At 34.3% G+C, this 8,379-nt stretch overlaps 1 long non-coding RNA gene across 1 annotated transcript in view; it reads right to left on the reverse strand.

Moving 5' to 3' along the window:
* Window positions 1-203: 203 nt before the first annotated feature.
* The window catches only part of LOC145270627 (uncharacterized), a 16,135-nt gene continuing 7,959 nt past the window's right edge, over window positions 204-8,379 (reverse strand). The window contains exon 2 of the long non-coding RNA XR_013865477.1: window positions 204-2,754. This is a non-coding gene — a long non-coding RNA (uncharacterized LOC145270627). The remainder of the gene's footprint in view (window positions 2,755-8,379) is intronic.

Genomic DNA, 8,379 nt, shown 5'->3' on the forward strand with positions numbered 1-8,379 from the left:
AAGGAAAATAACTTCTACCTTTCAATTGGAGTTTCGCTTTGATTTTGATAGAATACTTTACCATCAGAAACCAGAAATTCATTTTCTATTTCCATCTATGGCTGCAATCCCATGGTCTTCTAAGGATATCTTATGTTTAGTATATTTTTTGTTTTGGTCTCTTTAGTTTACTGGATTCCAGGACAAGAATTCTTACAAGAATATGGCTTTTAATTTTTATTTATACTTGATAATTTTTTAAGAGATCAAGGGTCTCTCTCCTGGAGCTAACATTTGATTCCGTTATGAGTTATTTCACTTTTTTTATAATTTTTACTTGATAATTTTTTAAGAGATCAAGGGAACTAACTCCTTCTGGATCTAACACTTGATTTCATTATGATTTGGATTTATATCCGACGGTTCTTTTTAGAATAGACGCTGTTCCCTTTATGGCTGAAATCTGTATTTTATTACACCTTGGTCTTCCAGGTATTGTTTCCAAGAATTTCTTAAGATATTTTTTCGTTGGGCCACTAGATTTGTTTCTTTCTTTTATTTCGTATTTCAGACATTTTAATAACTTGTATTTGACTATGAATCTAAAGACTGCATTTTGCAATATTTTAGAGGGTATGATTACCGAAAGTTGCAACGTTCTACTTGTAGACACTGGCGATAGGCATTGACGAATCAAATTGAGTCATGTTCTGCTAGCAACCAATCAGAAACCAGAATTGCTTCATAAAAATATTGATTCTTTTAGCATTCCAGCACATAATTTTTTGTGTCAACACGAGAAAGATCTTTTGCTCTTTGCCTGCAAAGTTATAAAGTCCAGGACCTGTACAGAACAGCTACCCATTGTGATGCAAAAAAATTGTCTGAGATTCTCACCAACTCCTCTTAACTCAATTCCCAACATCTCTGTCTTGCAAACACTTGACTGACTCAAATTCTACATCTGAGTGCCGTTAATCCTCCCACACACGGCTAATGTATATAAGAATCCTGATCTATAAAGTGTAATAATTGTTTGAAATTTGGTTTAAAAATGAATGAGCGGTGAAGTTTTAAAAAAGTTGTAAATGACTAAAACTGCCACTTAACCATATATTCAAACACTACTATAAATAAAGTCAAATATGCTAATTTTGATAGTTCGCTGCTGTTATAATAATGTATTTTATTTTAAACATAATTATAGAGAGTAAAAAAATAACATGATATATAGTCACATTAGTAGCTACGGAAACTGTCAATTATGTTGGGAAGATAAAGGCCATTGTGACAATAAAGCTAATTAAGGTGATGAGATGAGAGAGAGAGAGAAAAGTGAGAAGAGAGAGAAATATGAGGAGAGAAAGGTTAGGAGAGAGAAAGAGAGAGGGGTTAGGAGAGAGAAAGAGCCTGTCCCTAAATCAAAATGTAGATTCCATGAACAAAGCTTCTTTCTTAGAACTGCATGCCTGTGGAACTCTGTTCCCTCTGCCTGCTTCCCACCTGACTACAACCTGGATGTCTTCAAGTCCAACGTTAACAAATTCCTAATGAACCGCCCACTTAAGTAAACACTTCATTAAATCTCCACAATAACACACTGTACTTGCAATAACCCTTATCCCTGAGTGGTTTCCGGACCTTGATAAGTGGTGACCACTGTGTAAAAAAAAAAGGTGAGGAGAGAGAGAGAGAGAGAGAGAGAGAGAAAGGTGAGGAGAGAGAGAAGGGTGAGGAGAAAGAGAGAGAAGGGTGAGGAAAGAGAAATGTTAGAAGAGAGAGAGAGAAAGGGACAAAAGGAATATGGTTTCTCTCCAGTGTGTACTCACTGATGCAAAAAAAAAAAAATTGTCTGAGATTCTCACTAACTCCTCTTAACTCAATTCCCAGCATCTCTGTCTGTAACTGTCAAACACTTGACTAACTGCCTTCTCCAATTCTACATCTCCTCCCATACATGCATCTTTCCTTCTTTGATCTTGTAACCTAACGATTGACACAAAGCATTTTTATTTTACATCACACGATCAGAGATCTTAATACCATGTAATGCATTTTAACATTTTAGCACCCTTTCATGCCGTCTCTAGTTTGTATCTGTATAAAGAATCCAGGAATTCGTTTTTCTTTTCTTTCTTCCTTCTCTGATCTCGTCACTTAACCACATGCCCCGTTTTATGTCAGCTCTATAAAGAATCCATGGACTCACATTTTTCTTTCTTCTGATCTCGTCATTTGACGATCAAACAGACGCAATGACGCTTGCAAGTAGTTTATTTGTATCAAATCATTTTTATTTCCTCTTGACATTTTAGACCACACGCATGTCGTCTCTCGTGTGTATCTGCACATGTCTTTTCAAGTTTTGTTTACGCGCAAATGAAGACCCGCAAACATCACATCGAAATGGTTTCTCGCCCGTATGTATTCGCACATGCGTTTTGTAGCTCGACTGCTGCGAGAAACAAGTGCCGCAGATTTCACACGAATATGGTTTCTCACCAGTGTGTACACGCACATGCCTCGTTAAATCCGATTGATGTGAAAATGATGATCCGCACGTTTCACACGGAAAGCGTTTCCTGCCAGTGTGTACAAGCATGTGCGCGTTCATGTTTGATTTCAGTGAAAATGAATACCCGCAGATTTTGCAAGTAAATGGTTTCACGCCATCATGTATGCGCATGTGTCTTCGCAGATTTGACTGCTTGATGAACCTAGAGTTACATACCTCGCACGAAAAAGATTTCTTGTCTGTAAGCCTAAGCATTGTTCCTGAAAATAGAAAAAAAAGATTGTGTTACCTACACACAGTTCAAACATTTCAAAATACAACCGCCAGATACAACACGCGGCTCTATACAGACTTCTGGCTCCAAATTTACAACATGACAAGGAAGAAGAAAAAGAAAAAAAGAAACAAAACAACACACTGAAGATGGAGTATACCTCTGAAATATATTTGTGATCAATTTCAAACAAGTAAAATATTTGTTTATTTTCCTAATACTACGTGATTTGGCTTTCAAGTGCACTTGATGCGTATTTTATTCAAATTAAAACGTTTCTATTGAACTCTCATTCTTGAGATTAGTAAAAATGCAATGAATATTTAATATTAATATACAAGGTTATATATATATATATATATATATATATATATATATATATATATATATATATATAGATATATATAGATAGATGTTGGATATGGAGACGTGGTGATGCACATTTGATAGCAGAGGTGTGTACACACGCACATTCCAGATGGATTTTGATCTACATTCCTGTGTTCCATAAAAATTACCAGAATTGTACTTATCACAAAACAAAGTAATGAATATTTCATATTAATATAAAATTATTATAAAATACTAATTACTCTATAAATAAGCTGGATAAATGACTTTAAAAATACTAAAACGTCTTCCTTCTCTTAATCTGACATGATTATAATTCACTCTATAAATAAACGAATAAATATAAAAAATTTAGAAATAATTTGCCAGAGGTCAAATGTCATCATATTTCATATATTTTAAATCTCTATGTTCTATGCAAAAATAAATGTGTATTATTCCTGGAAATAGAAAAAATATATTACTAAAAATTTAATGAATATTAATATTTATTATTATTATAAAATAAATCAATCTAGGTTTTAAGCAAATAAAATATATTGTAAATATCCATATTCTAAGAGAAATGTTCACGTTTGTAAGCCTAAGCATTATTTCTGGTAATAGAAAATATATATACTAGTTAAAATACAATGAGTATTTAATATTTATCATAAAATACAACTTTGACATGACGATGTACATTTGAAAGCAGAGGTGTTGATTTTTGTGTCCCATGAAAATCGCCAGAATTGTATTTAAAACGAAAACAAAAAAATGTTTACATTCCAAGGTCAGGAGTTATGAATAATGCAACACAAAATATTTAATAATTTACTATTTCATATTTAAAAATATTTACTTTGCTTATTCTTATGCTTTGATTACCCCCCCCCCCTGCCCGAGCACATACACCTCTAAACACCCGGGCAATGCCGGTTACCCACCGCTAGTTTACTATAAATAAAATATGCATCAGATGCGCTTGAAAGCCAAATCATAGCGCAATATTAAGAAAATAAACAAACATTTTACTTGTTTGAAATTAATAATTTAAATATATTTCGGAGTCAAACTCCATCCTCAGTATTTTGTACCTCTTTTTTTTTCTTTTTTTTCTTCTTTCTTGCCATGTTGTAAAGTTGAAGAAAGAAAAGTTAGTAGTGAAGATCCGCGCATTGTCTCTCAGTGGTTGTATCAGGGTCAGCAACTACTGGGGCACTATGTAGGGATTTGGGCAGCAATATGTCGGTTCACGTTGCACTTGAACTTCTGAATTAGTTTCCATTTGATTAAAAAATAACAACAGGGAAAGAAGAGAGTAGACCAACAGTAGTCTAGCATAATCAGCATCTTTGACATGCCACACACCAAACAACTCCTACAAGTAACGTCTTTCTCTCTTTCTCGATGGGTAAAAAGTTTAATTGCAAATAAAATTTATACGTTGATAAATTCGTCTGTGTTGATGTTGAGAATAATGAAAAAAAATTAGTTTACATTGGGGGCGATGGAGGAGCATCTCCACCACCCCTCTCAATGTAAACAGAATGTTTGTGAAATATTAAACGGTGCTCCTGTTCGGTTAATGTCGGTGCGTTACTTAAAGAAAAACGGTTAATTAAACTGCAGAAGCACATGCTAAAAACTATACAAGTTTTTTAATTGAATACTCCCCCCCAAAAAAAAGAACAAAAAAACCTAAAAGTATGTTTTTATAAACCGCTCGTGTAACTTACTGATAGCATTATTTGTGTCCTAACTTATGAAATAAAAAAAACGAACAAATCTCTTCCGGTAAACATCTGACTAGCTGGATGCAACAGTAAAGACGTCACTTTTTTTCACATTCTTTTCCTCCTTCAGGGTTAGGGTTCGAGCCTGCCTGCGTACTACCACTTTTTTTTTTTTTTTTTTGCTCAACCTCCAAACATTATTTTATTTTTTTATAAAAAACTAGTCTGGGTGCCTAGTATTGCCCGGGTGTTTGGAGGTGTGTTGAGCAAAAAGAAAGTGGTAGTAGGCAGGCAGGCAGGAACCCTAACCCCAAAGGAGAAAAAGAACGTGAAAAAAAGTGACGTCTTTACCGTTGCATCCATCACCAAACTGAAAGTGACAAAGGTTTAAATTAAGGCTAGTCATTCAAAAAGAGACGATGACTTTCAAAAATATCAGCGAAAAAAGCGACCCCCTCCCTGTAAAAAAGTGCCCAGTTGAGGGTGAAGAAATTAATGTTTTTGGCCAATTTTTCGATATTTGTCATCTGAAGTGTCAAGCTTCAAAATGATATTGATCTCGTAAAAATGTGTTGCCTCCGTCGAACATTTTACGCAGACATGCAGCAAGCTTTTTAATCAGTTTTGGTGCAACAATTTGTTTGCCAAGAGATCAAGGTTGGAAGAGTTGACCTTTGCAGATTCTACCAAACTCCTCTGCCAATTTTGGGTCTAAACACTTGATATTTTAGATGTAGGTTATCTGGACATAAGTCAAACTTTCTAATATACATATGCACATAAAATTATGAACAAATGTTATCATTTACATATGATTATCTTTAATTAAGATTTAAGATTTATCTTTTTTGATAACACGCAATTAATCTGAGATAACCAGGATACTTTGTCTATTACACGCCATATTCTCTTTGTTAAATTTCCAGTATTATTTTCATATTCCAGATCATATGATTATTAAATCTACTTTTAAATTCGGTTTCAATTACTCAATTTTTTGGATTTTATTCTAACTCCAATAAAGCTTTTATTCAATGTGTATTTCTAAACTTGTTTTGTATTTATTGGTTTTTTGTTTTTGTTTTTTACATAGATATCACCACTTATTAAATTCTTACCAAACACAACATACATCAAATCTGTTGCCAAAGTCGCTGGAAAAATGGTAGGATCCTTCTACTGCTCCAGTAGATATCTCACTCCTGATGCAATTCTCTACATGTATAAAAGCCAGGTACGGCCAAGGATGGTGTACTGTTGCCAAATCTGGGCAGGAGCTGCCTTGACAGAATCCAAAATAGACTCCATATCTTAGTGTGGAGATGCCCTTTTCTCTTCCCTGCAATTTCTTTCCAACAAAAGAGACGTTGCGGGCTTGTCTCTGCTTTATCATTATTTTCATGGCAAGTGCCTATCTGAGCTTCAATCTATGGTCCTTACTTGCTAAACTTTCATGAAAAATACTCGTCTAGCCAAAACCACTATCAATAATTTCCCACACTCAATCTATATAAAAGCCAAGTACGTCCAAGGATGGAATACTGCTGCCATATTTGGGCAGGAGCTGCTAAAAACAGCCTATCCTGCCTTGATAGAGTACAAAATAAACTTTGTGGCTTAGTGGGGGATGCCCTTTTCGATATTTGTCATCTGAAGTGTCAAGCTTCAAAATGATATTGATCTCGTAAAAACCTCTCTCCCACAGAAGAGACCTTGCGAGCATATCCTTGTTATTTCCATGGCAGGTGCTCATATGAACTCCAATCTCTGGTCCCCCTCGCCAATATTTCACGAAAAACACCCGTCTAGCTGAATCCACTGTGAAAAATTTCCCCCACTCTTTATCTGTGCCTAAATCAAAACGTGGATTCCATGAGCAAAGCTTCTTTCTTAGAACTGCACGCCTGTGGAACTCTGTTCCGTCTGCCTGCTTCAACCTGGATGTCTTCAAGTCCAACGTTAACAAATTCCTAATGAACCGTCCTCTTAAGTAAACACTTCATTAAATCTCCACACTAACGTAATGTACTTGCAAGAACCCTTATCCCTGAGTGGCTTCCAGGCCTTGATAAGTGGTGATCACCGCGTAAAAAAAAAATTAGGCAAACCTAAATGTACATTCCATGAACAAAGCTTCTTTCTTAGAACTGCATGCCTGTGGAACTCTTCTATTTGCTTGCTTTCCAGCTGACTACAATTTGTCTTCAAGTCTAATGTAAACAAGTTCTTAATGGACCGTTCACCTTAAGTAATCCAATTTAAAAAATTTCCACTACTTATGATTACTACGAAATAATCTTATTGACTAATGTATACCAATTAACCCTTATCCCCGAGTGGCTTCCGGTGACTCCTTTGTAATATATATATAGCTTAGTGCGTTAGAAGAAAAGAGTGAGCTCAATTCATAGAAGAAGAGACTTATCTGTACAATATAAAGCTCAACAAGTATCATTGGAGCTTATATAGGAGAACAACAAGAATGGTAAATGAATTCACAAAAACTATATATTGGTAAATATAGATTAGTTCATTTATTCAATAAGGGAATACAAACGATTAGTTGGAAGATGAAAGGGACTCTTTATGCCAAGGCATTTCGAAACCTAATGCTTCTCATCAGAAGAGTAGAGAAGATGCTAGGTAACATAGTGGAGATGCGGTGCCTAGCGCGGGATTCATTAGGAACGAAATAGATCAAATAAAATTATAGATGATATTGGGGGAGTTTTATCGAATTCTAAATAAAGGAGGAGCGTATTATATAGAGTTTAATGTAGAAAGATGTATATATATATAGAGAGAGATACACTTAGTTATATTTAGGAAAAAAAGAATTCCAGCAGAGTACTCTATTATAATGAAAAAAATTTACAAATAAGAGCATCATATTTATATTTTTTTCAGAAAAGTTAAACAAGTCATCGGTTCCATTGGTTTCAAACCTGACAATAGGGAACTGTTTTAGGTCTTCATGTCAAACTGTTCAGCCAATATTTATGAAGAGAGCTTGATATGGGGGACCTAAAACAGTCCCCTATTGTCAGGTTTGAAACTGACAGTACCAATGACTTATCTCATCTAAACTATGGCCGACTTGTAACAACATGGGGATGAAATTTTCCTTCCGCAAACACTGGGTTTATATCATGTTATCATGTACAAAATCAACTTTTTGTTGGTAACATCGAATGGAAACAACATCTGATGAGTTTGTGGGAATCAGGAAATTTTTATGAACACATAAAATCATAAAATTGCCATTAACAAAACAGCTCTAATGAAGAAATCTAAGATGAAACAAAAGTTACAAAAACAGTCTTTAAATTTCAACAGTGTTTTTTACTATATATGCTCTGCACCTATAAAATAGATACATTGAGCTTCATTCGAAATTAACGGTGATTCAGTTTTTATCATAACAGTCTCAACCCATTAAACAAAAATGGTATACATTGAAATTAACAATATTTTAAAAATAAACATATATATATATATATATATATATATATAAATGTTTATTTTTAAAATATTGTTAATTTCAA

Source organism: Euprymna scolopes, chromosome 46 (genome assembly GCF_053919585.1).
Source record: "Euprymna scolopes isolate OS-2025 chromosome 46, ASM5391958v1, whole genome shotgun sequence".
Lineage (NCBI taxonomy): Eukaryota > Metazoa > Mollusca > Cephalopoda > Sepiida > Sepiolidae > Euprymna > Euprymna scolopes.